Source organism: Sceloporus undulatus, chromosome 3 (genome assembly GCF_019175285.1).
Source record: "Sceloporus undulatus isolate JIND9_A2432 ecotype Alabama chromosome 3, SceUnd_v1.1, whole genome shotgun sequence".
NCBI classification, from domain to species: domain Eukaryota; kingdom Metazoa; phylum Chordata; class Lepidosauria; order Squamata; family Phrynosomatidae; genus Sceloporus; species Sceloporus undulatus.
The window spans coordinates 273,770,647-273,788,283 of record NC_056524.1 but is presented as its reverse complement, the minus strand read 5'-3'; the positions used below and the strand labels follow the sequence as shown (position 1 = coordinate 273,788,283).

Here is a 17,637-nt window from a genome sequence, read left to right as displayed (position 1 = left end):
CCCCATCCACAGGTAGAGGCAGGAAATACAAATAAAATTTATTATTATTATTATTATTATTGGTAGCAGTAGTATTGTTTAGATGAAATTTCTTTTCCTGTAGCTTGCATCCATTGTTCTGGGTCCTATTCTCTGGCGCAAGCTACACTTCAGCATATTAGGGAACAAGAGGATTTCCTGGACACAATAGAACTAACCATCTTGGATGAGTACCACGCAGAGGAAGATGCTGGGGTGGAAGAGGTCACTTGCCAAACAGAGGAGGCAGGCATCTGGAGGAATGTCACAAAGGGAAGTAAGCCAAGAAGGAATTGTTCGGGGAGTTTGCAGCTAGAGAATCGATTTGAAGCTCTTTCCCTTATCAAGGAGGATGAAGAAGAGCAGCATGGACAGACTTCAGGGACAGAGCAGGGGAGCTTGAGAGTCCCACCCGAGGGAACAGTCGCTGCTAAGCCTCGGAGGAGGCGTGTGGTCATAGTGGGGGACTCCTTGCTGAGGGGTACAGAAGCAGTGATTTGTAGGCCTGACAAGATGTCTCGAGAGGTGTGTTGTCTTCCAGGTGCAAAGATCCGCGATGTGACAGAGAGGCTGACAAGACTGGTCAAGCCTTCTGACCAATACCCCTTCCTTTTGGTCCATATGGGAACTAATGATACTGCAAGACACAGCCTTCAGAACATCAAAAGGGATTACGAGGCGCTTGGTAGGAAGCTGAAAGGAATGGATGTACAGGTTGTCATCTCGTCTCTTCTGCCAGTTGAAGGGCATGGTCCAGGAAGGGAGAGGAAAATAGCGGATGTGAACAACTGGCTTCGCAGATGGTGCCGCCGAGAAGGATTTGGATTCTTCGATCATGGGCTGCGGTTCCACGAGGAGGGACTTCTTGCAACAGACGGGTTGCATCTCGCGCCAGTTGGAAGAAATGTTTTTGCCAACAGTCTCAAGAACTTGATCAGGAGAGCTTTAAACTGAGTTCCGAGGGGAAGGGAGGCAATATTAAGGAAGGCGATGGCGAAAATAGTCAAACTGACATAGAGGCGACAAGGCAAACAGTGCAAGGACCCAACAGTGGGAGGCAAAAAAACTTGCACAGGCAGCAAGTAAAAGGGAACCAAGGTCTGCGATGTCTCTACACTAATGCACAGAGCATGGGAAATAAGCAAGATGAACTCGAACTCCTAGTACAACAAAGCAAATATGATATAATAGGCATCACTGAAACCTGGTGGGATGAGTCTCATGATTGGAAAGTGGAAATAGAGGGGTATAACCTCATTAAGAGCAATAGGCCAAACAAGAAAGGAGGAGGAATAGCACTATATGTCAGAGATATTTACACCAGTGAAGAGATCCTGGACATCAATCATGGAAGCCAGGTGGAGAGCATCTGGATAAGAATCAAAGGGGAGGGAAACAACAAGGATGTTACGGTGGGAGTCTACTACAGACCCCCGAGTCAGACGGAGGAATTGGATGATCTCTTTCTAGAACAGATGACCACACAGTCAGAAAAGAGAGATGTAGTAGTGATGGGCGACTTCAACTAACCTGATATTTGCTGGAAGTCAAACTCAGCAAAATCCTCAAGGCCTAGCAAATTCCTCACTTGCCTGGAAGACAATTTCATGGTCCAAAAGGTGGAAGAGGCAACAAGGGGGTCAGCTATTTTGGATCTGATCCTAACCAACAAGGATGACTTGGTTAATGGGGTGCAAGTGGTGGGATCATTAAGTGGAAGTGACCTTGTTCTCCTGGAGTTTGTAATACAGTGGAAAGGAGAAGCCAGGCAGAGTCAGACACGCATCCTAGACTTTAGGAGAGCGGATTTCAGTAAACTTAGAGAAGTATTGAGAGCGATTCCATGGTCAGAAATACTAAAAAATAAAGGAGTTCAGGACGGATGGGACTTTCTCAAAAGGGAGATACTGAAGGCACAATTTCAAACCGTTCCAGTGAGAAAGAAAAACGGGAGGTGTCTCAAGAAACAAGGATGGATGACTAAGGAACTTTCAACGGAGCTAAGTTTGAAACGGAACATGTATAAGAAATGGAAAAAGGGGGAAATCACAAAAAAGGAATTCAAAGAAATAGCAGGCATTTGTGGGGTAAAGTCAGAAAAGCTCAAGCGCAGAATGAACTCAGTCTTGCTAGAGAGGTTAAGGACAATAAAAAGGGCTTTTTTGGATATGTCCACAGCAAAAGGAAGAAGAAGGAAACGGTAGGTTCACTGCGTGGAGAAGATGGCAAAATGCTACCAGAAGACAGAGAAAAGGCAGAATTACTCAACACCTTCTTTGCCTCCGTCTTCTCAGAAAAGGAAAAGGGGCTCAACCTGAGGATAATGGAGCAGAGGACAGAAAAGGGGAATTTCAGATAATGGAGCAGAGGACAGAAAAGGGGTCCCACAGGGCTCTGTCCTGGGCCAAGGGCTATTCAACATCTTTATCAATGACCTGGATGACAGAATTGGAAGCATACTTATCAAATTTGCAGATGACACCAAATTAGGGGGAATAGCTAATACCCCAGAGGACAGCATCAAGATTCAAAATGACCTGAATAGACTAGAAAGCTGGGCCAAAGCTAACAAAATGAAATTCAACACAGAGAAATGTAAGGTATTGCACTTCGGGATGAAAAATGAAATGCACAGATATAGGGTTATGGGGGACACCTGGCTGAATGAAACTACATGTGAAAGGGATCTTGGAGTCCAAGTAGACCACAAGTTGAACATGAGTGAACAGTGTGATGCGGCAGCTAAAAAGGCCAATGCTATTTTAGGCTGCATCAATAGAAGTATAGTGTCTAGATCAAGAGAAGGAATAGTGCCACTGTATTCTGCTTTGGTCAGGCCCCACCTAGAATATTGTGTCCAGTTCTGGGCGCCACAATTCAGAAAGGACATTGAGAAACTGGAGCCATGTGTCCAAAGGAGGGCGACAAAAATGGTGAAGGGTCTGGAAACCATGAAGCCCTATGAGGAGAGACTTAGGGAGCTGAGGATGTTTAGCCTGGAGAAAAGAAGGTTAAGAGGTGATATGATAGCCCTGTTTAAATATTTGAAAGGATGTCATGTTGAAGAGGGAACAAGCTTGTTTTCTGCTGCTCCAGAAAACAGGACCTGGAGCAATGGATGCAAGCTACAGGAAAAGAGATTCCATCTGAACATTAGGAGGAACTTCCTGACAGTTAGGGCTGTTCGACAATGGAATGCACTTCCTCGGAAGGTGATAGAGTCTCCTTCTTTGGAGGTCTTTAAACAGAGGCTGGATGGCCATCTGTCAGGGATGCTTTGATTTGGATTTCCTGCATGGCAGAAGGGGGTTGGACTGGATCAGGGCCCTAGTGGTCTCTTCCAACTCTACAATTCTATGATTCTATGATTCTATGATTCTAAGCTTCCTCCATCCTCAATATGATATCCCTTCCAATACTTAAACAGGGCTATCATTATCACCTCTTATCTGTCTCTTCTCCAGGCTAAACATCGTTCCTCAGAGGACTTTATGGTTTCCATACCTGTCACCATTTTAGTCGCCCTCCTTTGGACACATGGCTCCAGTTTCTCAATGTCTTTTTTGAATTGTCGTGCCCAGAACTGGACACAATATTCCAGGTGGGGCCTGACCAAAGCAGAATATATTGGCACTATTACTTCCCTTGATCTAGACACTATACTTCTATTGATGCAGTCTAAAATCATATTGGCCTTTTTAGCTGCCGCATTGCACTGTTGACTCATGTTCAACTTATGGTCTGCTTGGACTCCTGGATCCCTTTCACACATATAAGTCTTTTTAAGCCTTGTGTCTCCCATCCTATAGCTGTACATTTCATTTTTCCTCCCTAAGTGCAGTATGTTACATTTCTCCATATTGAATATTATTTTGTTAGCTTTGGCCCAGCTTCCCAGTTTATTCAGGTCATTTTGAATGTTGATCCTCTCCTCTGGGATATTGGCTACTCCTCTTAATTGGTGTCATCTGCAAATTTGATAAGTATGCCCCCTATTCTTTCATCTAAATCATTGATAAAGATGTTAAATAACACTGGTATTATTCCAGGTGACGCCTGACACAACAAGTCAACATCATCCCGCAACCTCCAAGACCACGTTGGCTAGCTTTGAAAGCCAAGCAGTAGAGCTATGGACATATGGTAGAAATCCAAATTCTATTCTAAGTGTCCACGTTCAGATACACACATTTTGAAGATGGTTGGAGATGTAGACAGATGACTACAAGTCTGTCTCCATCCCAGAGGTTTTGTCTGCTGCTGCTTAGGGGATCCAAGTTGTGCAAAAGAGGGAGATGCAAGCCTCCATCTCATCCAGCCAGATCTGGATAATATAGGCCAGGTCAGAAGCATGCTTTTCCATGTTCATCGAGTCCTGGATGCTCATTGCTTTCCCATTCACCAGCCTGGAATTCAGCCGCAGTGTTTTCAACCCTAAGGGCTTGACTAAGGACACTGAGTTAATATCAGACCATTTGTGAAAGGGAGAGTACTTTGTCATCCCTTGAAATGAAAGCATCCCAAACCGCAGTAAAATTCCAAGCTGACCCATTTATTTTCAAAGTTCCCAGTGGAATATTCCACAGGAAGATTATTTGTGGGATGTATCAAAAGAGCATATTTCCTCAGTTTCCAATATTATTCCAGTCTTCTAAAGATCAGCGTCCAGCATAAGTATTCTAAATTTTGGAGAAGAAAACACCAGAAAGCGCTCAGGAGGATATACAATGTACGGCACAGAAAATTAAGAAAGATGGCAGAATAGCTACTACGCATTTGTACTAAGAAAAGGCAGGCTCTGCACAAAGTTGGGGAATGGCTATAGAAATTAAATGCAACAAATTCCAGGTTCACCCTCTGAGTTTTCCAGGAAGTTTGAAAAGACTCCTTGTCTAAAATCCCTGAAGCTATATCTGCTTCAGTATAAGGCAGTGTCCTATGCAAAACATAATTTCATCATCTTAGGCAATTTGAAGATGACTGGAGGAGAGGCAAAGGAAATAGAGTTAACTGATGATGAGAAAAATTCTGGAGGTCATTGGAGTTGCAAAGCAGAAAAGGAGCAGCACATTCCTTACGTGTGAGATTCTGAGACACAGCTATGCCTCTGCTTACAAAGGTGAAGGCTGAAAACATGATATTAAAGGCAGGCCGGGAATGGCTAGGACCGTGAGCATACTTCCTGATGTTTTAAAACATTATGTGCAGCCTCACTGCCAGTCATAGCAATAATAAACGTCCCTTTTTTGACATCCAAAGTATGACCCTATCCGCTTTCTCCACATCTGTAAATAGTGATGGTAAACACAGTAGCTTGGACGATCCTCACTTGAGCCTTCAGATTTATATCTTTACACTTTAGGATCTTGTCCAGTATAGCTATCCTTCCCACTCTATCCTTCTTCTAATTTCATTCTGCTCAATGTTTGCTCCAACGTATGAGAATTCCTTGACAATTTCAGTTTTCTCATTATCTAGGATGAATTCTTGTAGATCTTCCATGGTCATAATGTCTGTTTTCTTAATGTTCAATATCAAGGCTACCTTGGCACTTCCCTCCTTGACCTTCGTAAGGTCTTTGTTGGTTTCTTCCAGTACAGTGAGGCCTCATTATCTGCAGGCTTGGTATCCACAGATTTAAGCGTCTGCAGACGGCAAGCCCCATTGTTCCCAATGGTAGCATATGCATGCAGTTGTGCTAGTGGGCTCACGCATGTTGCACCACCATTGGGGACAATGGGACTTGAGGTCCTGGATGCAAGTAGATAAATAGGACCACTTTGTTGGGAAGGTAAACAGCATTCTATACAGTCATGCCGGCCACACAAGCACCAAAGCAGGCTTCAGACAATGCTGGCTCTTGGGCTTAGTAACTGAGATGAGCACCGTCCCCTACAGTCGGATGGGGGATACCTTTGACTTATTGAGGAGGGAGCAAGCTTGTTTTCTGCTGCCTCAGAAACAAGAACACAGAACAATGGAAGCAAGCTACAGGAAAAGAGATTCTGCCTAAGCATTAGGAGGAATTTTGTGACATGTGAAGTCAAAGTTTTTTGTGGGTTTTTCAGGCTCTGTGGCCATGTTCTAGAAGATTTTCTTCCTGACAGCAAGCGCTGTTTGACAGTGGAACACACTCCCTCCTCAGTGGAGTCTGGTGGAGGTCTTTAAAGGGAGGCTAGATGGCCCTCTGTCCCAGGGAGGGCTTTGCTGGCTGGGGGCTGCCACTGAGAAGGCCCCGTCTCCCATCTTCCCTCCAGATGGACCCCAGGGACACATGCAGAACCCTGCCAGGCTGCACTTTCTCCACCTTTGGTTTATAAAGAAGCAAAAAAACACTATTGTGTTCAAGCTGCATATAGTTCTTTGGGTTTAGTTTCAGGGGATTTCTTCCCCCATGAAGTATGCATATGCCTGCAGCCTAAGAAATAAGCCACTCATTGGGAATGGCTGGGAAGAAACGTTCTTAAGAAGTTTGAGCAGCACCTCTTCCTAGATTCAAAATAATCTTATTTCATTTTAAGGGGAGAAATATCTGTGGGAAAGCATGTTAGTAAGTGGAAAATAGGTACACTATATATCTATATCTACACACACACACTACACCTAAGATGGTACTGAAGGAATAAATGCTTTGATTGTGAAAGTGATATAAGAGCCATACGGAACAGTGTCTTAAAAACACAGGTGAGTTTGTGCTTAAGGCTATTACAAGTTTCTCATTAGAGGATGGCTTCTCTGTGGTTTTGTTCTTAGGCTCTATTTTGCAACCTTCTCTCTCAGTCTGTTATTAAATACATAGCAGAGGTTTTTTTATAGGGCAGCATTGAGGTGTGGGAATTTGGACACGAAGGTGTGGGAACAACGTCAAACAACAAGGCTGACATCTCAGCATTGTCCTTAGGAAGTCGACTAAAGTCAGGGGCACTTTGAGATGAATGTTCTTAGTATCAGCTGCCTTCATAGATGACTAACAAGAGATGCATAGACGGTCTAGCCTCCTGTCTTTAGACGTTAGAAACATGACTGTTTTAGATGACAAAACCCAGAATCCCCATCCATGGTCACAAACAGGGTACAGAGATGAGAGCTTTCTCTTGTTGTTGTTCTCCCACGTGGTGTTCATTGATATCTTGTGAGCCGCCTTGGGTCCCTTTTTGGCAAAAAGGCAGCATAAAAATGCCATAAATAACTAAATAAATAGTCTGAGCAGCTGAGTTTCCACACAACTGCTGTGAGAAATACTCCTGGGGAGCATCGCCTTCCTCATGAATCCATCTAATTGCATGTTACAAGCCAGCTATCCTTCTGACTAACACATCTCATAACTGTGAATTTCCACACCTTCATTCTTAATTAATCGCAATAATAATGTGGAGTCGAAGGCTTTCATGGCCGGCATCCATAGATTTTTCTGGGTTTTTCGGGGGGCTCTGTGGCCATGTTCTAGAAGAGCTTATTCCTGAGGTTTCGCCAGCATCTGTGGCTTTGGCATCTTCAGAGAGGATGCTGGTGGAACGTCAGGAATAAACTCTTGTAGCCAAGGGTCTGATTAGGGCAATTTTATTATTATTGTTGTTATTAGCTCAATATTGCAAGAAGGGGACTGCTACGACGGCCCTGCGGAATTGCCTCCTGTTGTGTATACTGAGAAGACCAGGGGATACCAATAAATGGAGCTGAGACCAATAACTAGATGTCTAATTTATTGGAATAGGGGAAAACACATTCAATGCATGCGCGCACACACACACATACATTCAAGGCTCAGGAAAATCAAGTATTAGCATGGAAAAGGATTTCAGGCTTCACTAGACTGATAGGTACCAGAATGTAGACTCCCTCCGGGAATCGAATGGGATGCGGAGTAGTGGGACAAGTCTGCTCCGCAACGTGGTTTGAACAGAATTGCTGGCGTCCAAAGCAGAGGTCTGACTGACGCGGAGCATAGAGACCTTCCAAATGGCGCACTGATTAACAAAAGTCTGGGCTTTTTATAGGGCAAAATCTTGCCTCTGGCAAAGGTGTTGAATTATTTGCTTTTTGCCTGGATGTCCCTGTCTGGTTGTCTTCGTGGTCTTAAGCTGCTTGGACAACAGACCCAAGGAGGGGCCAGGGCTCAGGGAAGGCAAACATTTGCTCTTCTTGGGCCATATGATAATCCTCTTTTGCAACTCCCTAGACTATCTGTCATGATAAGGAAGGTGCCCCTTTGGGGTGGTGTGTGCATGTCCTCATGCTTTGCTGGCAATGGCAGACAGCCTGCTAGAGTTTATCTAGGGGTCATCAAGGGCTATCATTTAAACCAAAATGTATATGGCACAGCCTGGGTCACACTCTTCTAGAATACGGCCACAGAGCCCAAAAAACCCACAAAAGCCTCAGGTTGCTGCACTTTGGGCACATCATGAGAAAGGCTTGAATCACTGGGAAAAAGAGTAACACTAGGAAAGGTAGAGGGAAGTCGAAAGAGAGGAAGGCTAAATGCCAGATGGATGGACTCTGTTAAAGAGACTCTGCTGTGCTTTGGTCAGGCTTCCCCTGGAATAATACTAGTCCTTATCAGATGAGTGTGGAACTGGGGGTCTTCTGCACTGGGTGGTTCGAATTCACGTTATTTCGCACAATACCATCATACCTGGGAGTCCCTCCGCATTGGCAGGATTCAAATTGGCCAATCCGCATTCGCGCGAAGTGCATTCAGTGCAGAATGTTTTGTCACACCGGTGCTCAACATGAGGATTGGCCGATTCGTATCGGCCCCCTCGCACATGCTCAGTGGTGCCCTGCATGGGTTGCGACCTTAAACGCTTCCGGGGTGAAAGGAGAGGTCCCGTCATGACAGCCCGGTAAACAGCTGGAGAGCCAGCTCATGCACATTAACAATCGCGATACAACGTGCCCATTACTGTTTCCTCTCTACATTCCTGCTTGGTTTTAATGTTACCATGACCTTCCCTTGCAACAAATTAGCAATGCCCGGTTCTGCGTGTGTATGTGTGAGTGTGTATGTATGTATTCTGGGGGGGGGGAGCAGTTCCAGCGGCTGTCAAAGAGGCTGTCAAAGAAATCGAATGCATTCTGTAGATTGGCCGCTGCCAATCAAGCTATCGTCATAGTGACATTTGCAGTGCATCGGGGGAAGTGTCCTCCCTTTTTAAAGAGCCAGGCACAGGGGTTTCAGCGGCTGAAGCAGGGAGAGAGATGCCTCTCTCTCTCTCTCTCTCTCTCTCTTTTAATAAACCTGTGGGCTTTTGGGTCAGATCTGCCCCTGTCCCAGGCAGAGGATGGGATTGCCATGCTTTTTTTCTTTTTCTTTTAAAAGCAACATTAGCTTTCCCTTTGCTTCCCTTGCTGTATCTGCTCAAGAAGACAAATCATTCTGCCTCTGGAATAGAAACCATGCGCATGTGCGCATGAATCGCGGCGATCGCCGCCGTTCCAACGGCCTCCTCCTCCTCCTCCCGGCTTGAGAGGCAGCCTAGGCTGGCTCCCAAGCCGGGAGGAGGAGGAGGAGGCTGCTGGAACCGCGATTCCAGCGGCCCCCGCGCCTCTTCCCTGCCTGGGATGCAGCCAGGGATGCCTCTCAAGCCGGGAGGAGGAGGAGGAGGAGGCCGCTGGAACCGCCTCCCCCCCGCTTCCCTGGAACCGGCAAGAGGAAAGACCCACCGGAAGTTAAAATTGGAATCTGGGGGTCTTGCGATGGAATTCAGGACTGGGTAGTCACACCAGACCCATTCGCACTGAGATCGAACAGAGCCCCAATCCAGAATATCGCCAATCCCCTTATCAGCGCACTGGCCAACACGCTCCAAAAAGAGGAGCCAGTACGCATTCAGTTCGGCATCTCGCGCATTCACGTGAGTGCGGATTGGGCCATTCGAATGCTGGTATGATGGTATTGTGCGAAATAACGTGAATTCGAACCGCCCAGTGCAGAAGAGCCCCAGTTCCACACTCGTCTGATAAGGGCTACTGTGTCCAGCTCTGGACAATAGAGTTCAAGGAGGACGCTGAGAGACTGGAGCCATGTGTCCAAAGGAGGGCAATTAAAATGGTGGAAGGTCTGGAAACTGTGAAGCCCTATGAGGAGAGACTGAGGGAGCTGGGGATGTTCAACCTGGAGAAGAGACAGATGAGAGGTGCCAGGATAGCCCTGATAGAACAGGACGCAATGGATGCAAGCTCCAGGAAAAGAGATTTCACCTAAAAGCATTAGGAGGAACTTGCTGACAATAATAATAACTATCTGAAAGGGTGTCGTATTGATGGAGAAGGACCCAATGGGGCAATGGACTCAGACTACATGGAAAGAGGCTCCACCGAAACATTAGAGGAGCCTCCTGACAGCAAGCACCATTTGACAGTGGAGCATGTTCTCTTGTGACTGTGTGGCAGAATGGCTCACATTCAGCCTTTCACTCATGCTCAGGGACTGGGGCTGGGGCTGGGGCTGGCGGTGCTGACTGAGAGGGCAAAGGCCTGAGGCCCGTATTCCAGGTCCTGTCAAACTGTCTGTTTTTGGAACGCAAACCATTTGGAAATGGCTCCTAACTCAAGAGTCGAACCCAAATAAAAGGAAGCGCTGCGTAAATAGTCTGAGGACAGTGAAGCAAAACAGAGATAGAAGACTGACTGATGGCTGACCCAGGAGGGAAAGAGGCCTATGCCAGGATAGCCAACGAATAGAGGTGAGGGAAAGGGGGCGACGCCTTCCCTTCATGAAATCACTAAGGTCCCATACACACACTGCAGCAACAACCCACTTTGAGACCGCTTTAACTGCCCTGGCTCAGTGCTGTGGAATCCTGGGAATTATAGTTTATTGTGGCACCAAGGTCTTCTCTGACAGAGAAGGCTCATTGTCTCACAAAACTACACTTCCCAGGATTCCCTAAGTCTCAAAACAGATTGCGTCTGCACTGAGGATCACTAAACACTAAAGCGGGCCTTTCTCTCTCTTATATCTGGCCAAGGGTTGGTCACGTGCCCCTGCTCCTCTCACCCCACTGGCGGGGAAGGAGTGCCGGGCCCGAGGGGGCGGAGCGTATGCAAATCACCCGGCTGCCCCTCGAGGTGGCGCCTGATGGGATGCGTAGTCCTCGGCCTCATTGGCTGAAGAGGCTGAGGGAGGGAGAAAGGACTTCCCTTCCCATCGTGCGCCGCAGTGTGGGTGGAGCCTAGTCCTCCGGCGCAGGCGCAGTCAGTCAGCGTGGCTCCGCCTTGGGCTGGGCTTTTCGCCTTCTTCTTCTTCGCCTCTCTTTCTCTTATTCGGAGCCTGAGGGCCTTGAGGACAAGTGCTGTCTCTGACGCTCCGCAGGTGAGAAGCAGCGGAGAAACGGAGGGGAAATGGGGGGATGGGGTTTCTTCCTTTTGGGGGGGTATTATTTTGACCCACCCCCGAATGGATAAAGAAGAGGGTTAGAAGAGGGGGATAATATTGTTTATTTAATGGGGGGGGGGGGCTCTTCATTATAAGTGAAAATATTGGATTTTTTGTGGGGGGTTTCTTATCCCCCCCCCGAAAGGGATGAATGTTGGGAAGCGATTTAAAAAAGGTTTTATTAATAAAAAGCCAGTTTTAAATAAAAACCCAATGAAGAAATCTATGGAGAGGCTGAATGAGGGGAAGGAAGGAGGTCGAATGTTTCTGGGGGGGTTCATTTTGCCCCCCCCCTTTCAGGGGAATTTGAAGGAGGAGAGTTTAAGGCTTTCTAAGGAAATGTTAAACGAGGGCAAGAGCATTTATTGGGGGGGGGGGTCTCATTTGCCCCCCCTTCCTCAGGGGAAGGATGCTCAGGGGCTTTAAAGGAGGCGAAGGACTTTGATCTTTTTTGGGGGGGGGCTCCTGGAGGACACGGAACGGGTTTTAAATGAGGAAAGCGGTGTTTAATTTGGGGGGGGGGTCTTGTCATTTTAAAACCCCCCCCCAGTGAAGAATGGTGAGGAGAAATGCCCTGAATACTCCTGAGGAGGATTGAAATGAGGGGCGAGAAACATTGATTTTGGGGGGGGGGGGTCTTCTCCTTGAGAAAGAGGGTTCTCTGGAGGAGGGTTATAGGTTTAGAGATCTAGATCGATGGCTCTGTGTCTCCGTCTAGACAGACATTCTCTACATAGACATCTAGATCGGGGAGGGAAGAGGCTTCCAAACAGACAAACTGGAAGCCCTTTGCTTCTGAAGGTCTTGGGGAGCCTTCTCTTCCTTTATTAACCCCCCCCCCCAAGAATAATGGACCCCAGGCAGATAGAAACAGAGACAGAGATAGGGGCCCTTTGGGGAAGGGCTCTCTCCTGGGAGGCCTTTGGTTCCAGGGCAGGCTTTCCTAGACTCTGGAGAAGGGCCTTCCTTCGGTGGAGAGGAAAACCTCGCTTAGGAAGGGGAGCTGTGGGGCAGGGATGCTGGAATGAGAAGATTGCCCCCCAATGAACCAGTCTGCTCTTGCAAAGGAACTTTCCGTCCTCCTCCAAAATCTCTAGCCTTGCAGAAGGAGAATGAAAAGCTTCTCCCATCCCTTCGCTGGAGGATTCAAAGATGGATCTAGAGGCCTGAGTAGCATTGCCCATAAAGGGCCCAGAAAGCAGTGCAGCATTTCCAGGAACAATGGCTCCTGTTTGCTCTCTCTCCATGGGTCACCTGAAGGGGAAAAGGGGTGTGTGTGTGTGTGTTGCGTAGGAGAGAGAGGATTCAAAGGCATGGCTGTGCTGGTCTGGAAAACCCGTCTGCAAAGGGATCTTGGAGCACCTTTCAGACTCACTGAAAGAGAGAATCATAGAATCACAGAGTTGGAAGAGACCCCAAGGAGGGCCCTGATCCAGTCCAAGCCCCTTCTTCTGCCCTGCAGGAACCCTCAGGCAAAGCACCCCCATTCAGAGATGGCCATCCAGCCTCTGTTTGAAGACCTCCAGGGAAGGAGACTCCACCACAATCTCTGAGGAAGGCGCCTGTTCCACTGTCAAAGAGCCCTTACTCTCAGGAAGGTCCTCCTGATGTTGAGCTGGAATCTCTTTTCCTGTAACTTCCATCCATTGCTCCATTGTGTCCTATTCTCTGGAGCAGCTGAACACAAGCTTGCTCCCTCCTCAATATGACCTCCCTTCAAATATTTAAACAGGGCTCTCATATCACCTCTTAACCTTCTCTTCTCCAGGCTAAACAAACCCAGCTCCCTGAGTCTTTCCGCATAGGGCTTCATGGTTTCTAGGTCCTTCACCATTTTGGTGGCCCTCCTTTGGACACATGGCTCCAATTTTTCAACATCCTTTTTGCATTCTGGGGCCCAGCTGTTTCATGAGCTTTCTTAGACTATTGAGAGCACTATATGCAAAGGGCTTTTGTGGCACCTCTGAGATGAGGTCCAAAACACACTTCAGAAATAACCCAGTTTGAGACCACTTTAACTACCCTGGCTCAGTGCTAGGGGATTCTGGGAATTGTAGTTTATTGTGACACCAGAGCTATCTCTGACAGAGAAGGCTAAATGTCTCTAAACTACAGTTCCCAGAATTCCTTAGCATTGAGCCAGGCCAATTAAGGAGGTCTCAAACGGGATTATTTCTGCACTGTGTTTTGGGGACCTTAGTCCGGGAAGTAAGTCTGCAAAGGGACCTTTGAACACCTTGGAGACTGACTGAAAGAAAGAAGCTGGGAGCATGAGCTTTCATAGACTATTAAGAGCACGTCTATTATCCCCTCTCTTGTAAGCCGCCCGGATTCCCAGTGATTGGGTGGCATATAAATAAATCCTATTATTATTATTATTATTATTATTATTATTCTATGTAAAGAAGTATTGTAGCACCTCTGAGACTGAGAGGAAGAAATTTGTGGCGTAAGCTTTTATAGACTGAGTCTAATTCATCAGGTGCTGAGGTGGTAGACTTAGGCCTTAAGGATCTGGTCAGGAGCCAGTTTAAAAACCACAGCCCTGCTGTGTAGTTATTTGCACAGCGTGGAGAAGACTGAGGAACTGGATGTGCAGAAGGCTTTACAGCCGATCCTGTTTATGATCTTGTTGTGGCTGCAGAGGAAGGAAGGCTGGCTGGACTGAGGCAGTGAGGGTCCTCTTCAGGAGCTTCTTCTGAGGTAATCCATACCCTAAAGGCACCAGGTCCTGCCTGATCCTGGGAATCAAACAGGGTCAGCCCTGGTCAGTACTTGGGTGGGAGACCAAGGCTCTATTTCAGGGGAAGGAACCTGGCAAAAACATCTCTTGAGTATTCTTTGCCTAAGAAAACCTTATGAACTTGATAGGGTCACTGCCATAGGTTGGCAGGGGACTTGAAGGCACAGACACACAAAGAGATAGTTAGGTGGTGCTTTGCTGCGTTCCGGTTCTGAAATGTTGTGTTAAAAAGGTGGGTTGAAAATGGGAGCTGCTTGGTGCTGTTTGCAAATGGCTCCCAAAGAGGGTGCTGCAAGCAAGGTAAGGCTGGAGGGTCATGTCTCTGTGAGGATGCAGAAGAGTCCTCCGGCCAGCAGCAGCAACAGGGATGTCAGGGAGGTTTGTGGTGTGAATGTGTGGGTCTGGTGCCCTTGGTGTGCAGCCCACTGAAACCGCCTGGTTCTGCAAAGGAAAGGGGAAACGGATGTGGTTGCTCCCTTCTTAGCAAATGGCCTTTCTAACTGCCTTTAAAAGGCTTATGTAAAGGATTGTACAGTTTTTTTCCATTTACAGAAAGCGATTATGACTCACTGTGATAAGAGGCAAGGTTTGCTGAGTCACGCTGTCTGGGGTTGTTTTCTTAGATCGCTTGTTCCCTTGTGGCACAAGGAGGACGAGGATGATGAGAATGTATGAGAACAAAACCCTCAAGCCTCTTTCAAACACTCCAGTGGTATAAAATGCAAGGACACCAGAAGAGAGTGGCTTTACAGGGAGAGCTTCCTAGCAAAGTGACTTTTTACTGTAACCTTTCAAAAGAATGTGAATTTTCAAGGGTAGATGAGAAATGAAGGCCTCCTTTTTCCAGGATTAGAAGGGTGAGATCCAGGGAGAGACGACCTGCCAGAATCTGCCATGATGAGAATTACGAGGGGATATAGTAGTAGTGAGGTGGTGATGTTGTATAATGGGGACAGAGAAACAGAGCTATTCTTTACTAGAGGAAAGCACAGGAAGGGAAGGCAAACGGCAGAGAGCTCCTGTAACATCCAAATAATGATACCTTTATTGGGCCAACCAAAATGCACAGTTCCATGTTGCAAGATTGCAAACAGGAGAAATAAATAGAAGATGTGAATCCTAGGCTGCCTTTCCTGCTCCTGGTCTTACTTCAGATGGCAGGGAGGGCTATCTGCATGCTGGCACCTCCCGCTTTGGCCATGCGATCACTGGGAGATTTTCAAAGTCAAGGAGACTTAATGTCATAAAATCCTAGAGCTGGAAGAGACCGCAAGGGCCATCCAATCCAACCCCATTCTGCCATGCAGGAAATCTAAAGCAAAGCACTCCCTGACAGATGGCCATCCAGCCTCTGTTTAAAAACCTCTAAGGAAGGAGATTCCTCTTCACTCCGAGGAAGCAGTATGTCCCACTCTCAAATAGCCCTTACTGTCAGTAAGTTCCTCCTAATGTTGAGGTGGAATCTCTTTTCCTGCAGCTTTCATCCATTGTTTCGCATTCTAGTCTCTGGAGCAGCAGAAAACAAGCTTGGCAAGTGGTTGGGGATAAAAGGTTCAGAACACACTGCAGAAATCATCCAGTTTGAGACCGTTTTCACTGCCCTGGCTCAGTGCTAGGGAATCCTGGGGATTGTAGTTTAGTCAGGGAAGTTAAAGCACTCTCAAACTGCATTATTTCTGCAATGTGTTTGGGACTTTTGAGACTAGTCTGTAGTTTCCTACAATAATAACAGAAATGTCATTTCTTGCAAAAGAGGTGCTTCCCAATGGGAGGTTTAGAGTTGTGTATGGCTGTGTGTAATGATAGTTGTACTTTTCCTTGCATGATTTGGTAAGGTATTTGAACTAGCAGCATTGTGGATGGAGACTGTGTGTGTGTGTGTCCTTCAGTTCACCTGTTAATAAGGGGTGGGTGTGTGTGTGTGTGTGTGTTAACTGCCTTTGAGTTGGCAGATAACCCCAAGAATTTCATGGAGTTTTCTTGTGCAAAGAATTTTCACAGGTGCTTTTGACTGTTCCTTCCTCTGAAATATCGGCTACACCTTGTGATATTCATTAGTGGTCTCCCATGCAAGTACTGATCAGGGCTGGCCTTGCTTAGTTTCCAAGATCAGACAGGATTCGGCGCCCTTAGGCTGCTTAGGCCTTCCATGGAGGTAGACACTAACCATATATTGCTTTTTTTCTTTCTTTCTTTTGCTTGGTCCGTCTCAAATGTGCATACATATACAGCAGTTTTGGTTTTGAATGCTGATTGCTCACAGGCACTATGTCTGGAGGTACCCCATTACTACTGCTTGTTAAAGCTATTAAATAGGATTGCAAAGTTATGGTAGTTTGAGCCTCTCCTATTTGAAGGAACTTAAAATATGGGTATTCCTAGCCAACGTCATTCTTACATTGCTAATGTGGATGTGGCTAATGATGAGTTTTATGAACCTAGATGCCTCTGTAATTCTGCTCAACAAAACTGCTTCAATAAAAGCTGGAAGCTTATCTGTATTAACACATCCTGAGTGTTTTCCTCACATTTGCCATGAGATTCAGGAATGCCTGTGTACGTACACACACACACACATCTCCTTATTATTTGCCTGTACAGTCCTCTTTCATAATTAAGATCTGTATTTGCTGAGAGCATAGTCAGGGTTTGCATAAGTAAACATTCAAATACAGTGGTACCCCGGGATACGAATGTACCGCCTTACGAAATTTCCGGGTTACGAAAAAAATCCATTTAAAAAAACTGTTCCGGGTTACGAAGGTTTTTTCGGGTTACGAAAAATTTTTTGGTGCTTTTCGGCGCTATTTCACACGAAATCGCGGCTTTTCCCCATTAGCGCCTATGGGTTTTTCAGCTTGCGAAGTATTTCGGGTTACGAAAGCGGCGGCGGAACAAATTAATTTCGTAACCCGGGGTACCACTGTACTGCTTAAAATATGTATGGCAAACATAGAACTTTGTTTTTTGTGGGCCATGTTCTAGAAGAGTTTATTTTGACGTTTTGCCAGCATCTGAGGCTGGCATCTTCAGAGAATGCTGGTGAAACATCAGGAATAAACTCTCTCTCTTTTTTTTTATGAAGACGTTGGTGTCCGCCCCCTGACTTCGTGACATCGTGCCAGGATCCTTTTGGGAGGGAAGATTGGGAATCTTCAGTTTTGATAAAATCTTGTTGGTTGTGTGTAGGGGCTTTTGTAATTTGGTTTGCTCTATTGTTAGGGAATGACGTTTTTTTTGCTTTTCTTTGTTTCGGGGTCTTGTGGTTAGTAATAGGTATGGGGGTGGATGTGGGATGTGAGATACCAGCTGCTATGGAGGATGCATGTGTAATTGGAGCCCCTATTGAGGTTGTGCGGGGCAAGGGGAGGTATGGCGGTAGGAAAGTGGGTTTATGTCAAAATGGAAGGAGAGATCGATGCATAATATCTATCTCCCCTTCCTTCCACTTTCCTAACCAAAAAGGCCTGGGGTTCAGCCCAGTCGTACCACAAAC

At 46.5% G+C, this 17,637-nt stretch overlaps 1 protein-coding gene across 5 annotated transcripts in view; it reads left to right on the top strand.

Moving 5' to 3' along the window:
• Positions 1 to 11,231: 11,231 nt before the first annotated feature.
• The window catches only part of ABCC5 (ATP binding cassette subfamily C member 5), an 85,832-nt gene continuing 79,426 nt past the window's right edge, over positions 11,232 to 17,637 (top strand). For 4 of the 5 annotated variants that reach the window (XR_006103070.1, XM_042459957.1, XM_042459961.1 and 1 more), the window contains exon 1: positions 11,232 to 11,335. The gene's annotated coding sequence lies outside the window, so the exon portion shown is untranslated. Of the gene's footprint in view, positions 11,336 to 14,764; positions 14,912 to 17,637 lie in introns of all 5 variants that reach the window. The other variant, XM_042459958.1, reaches the window with a different exon arrangement.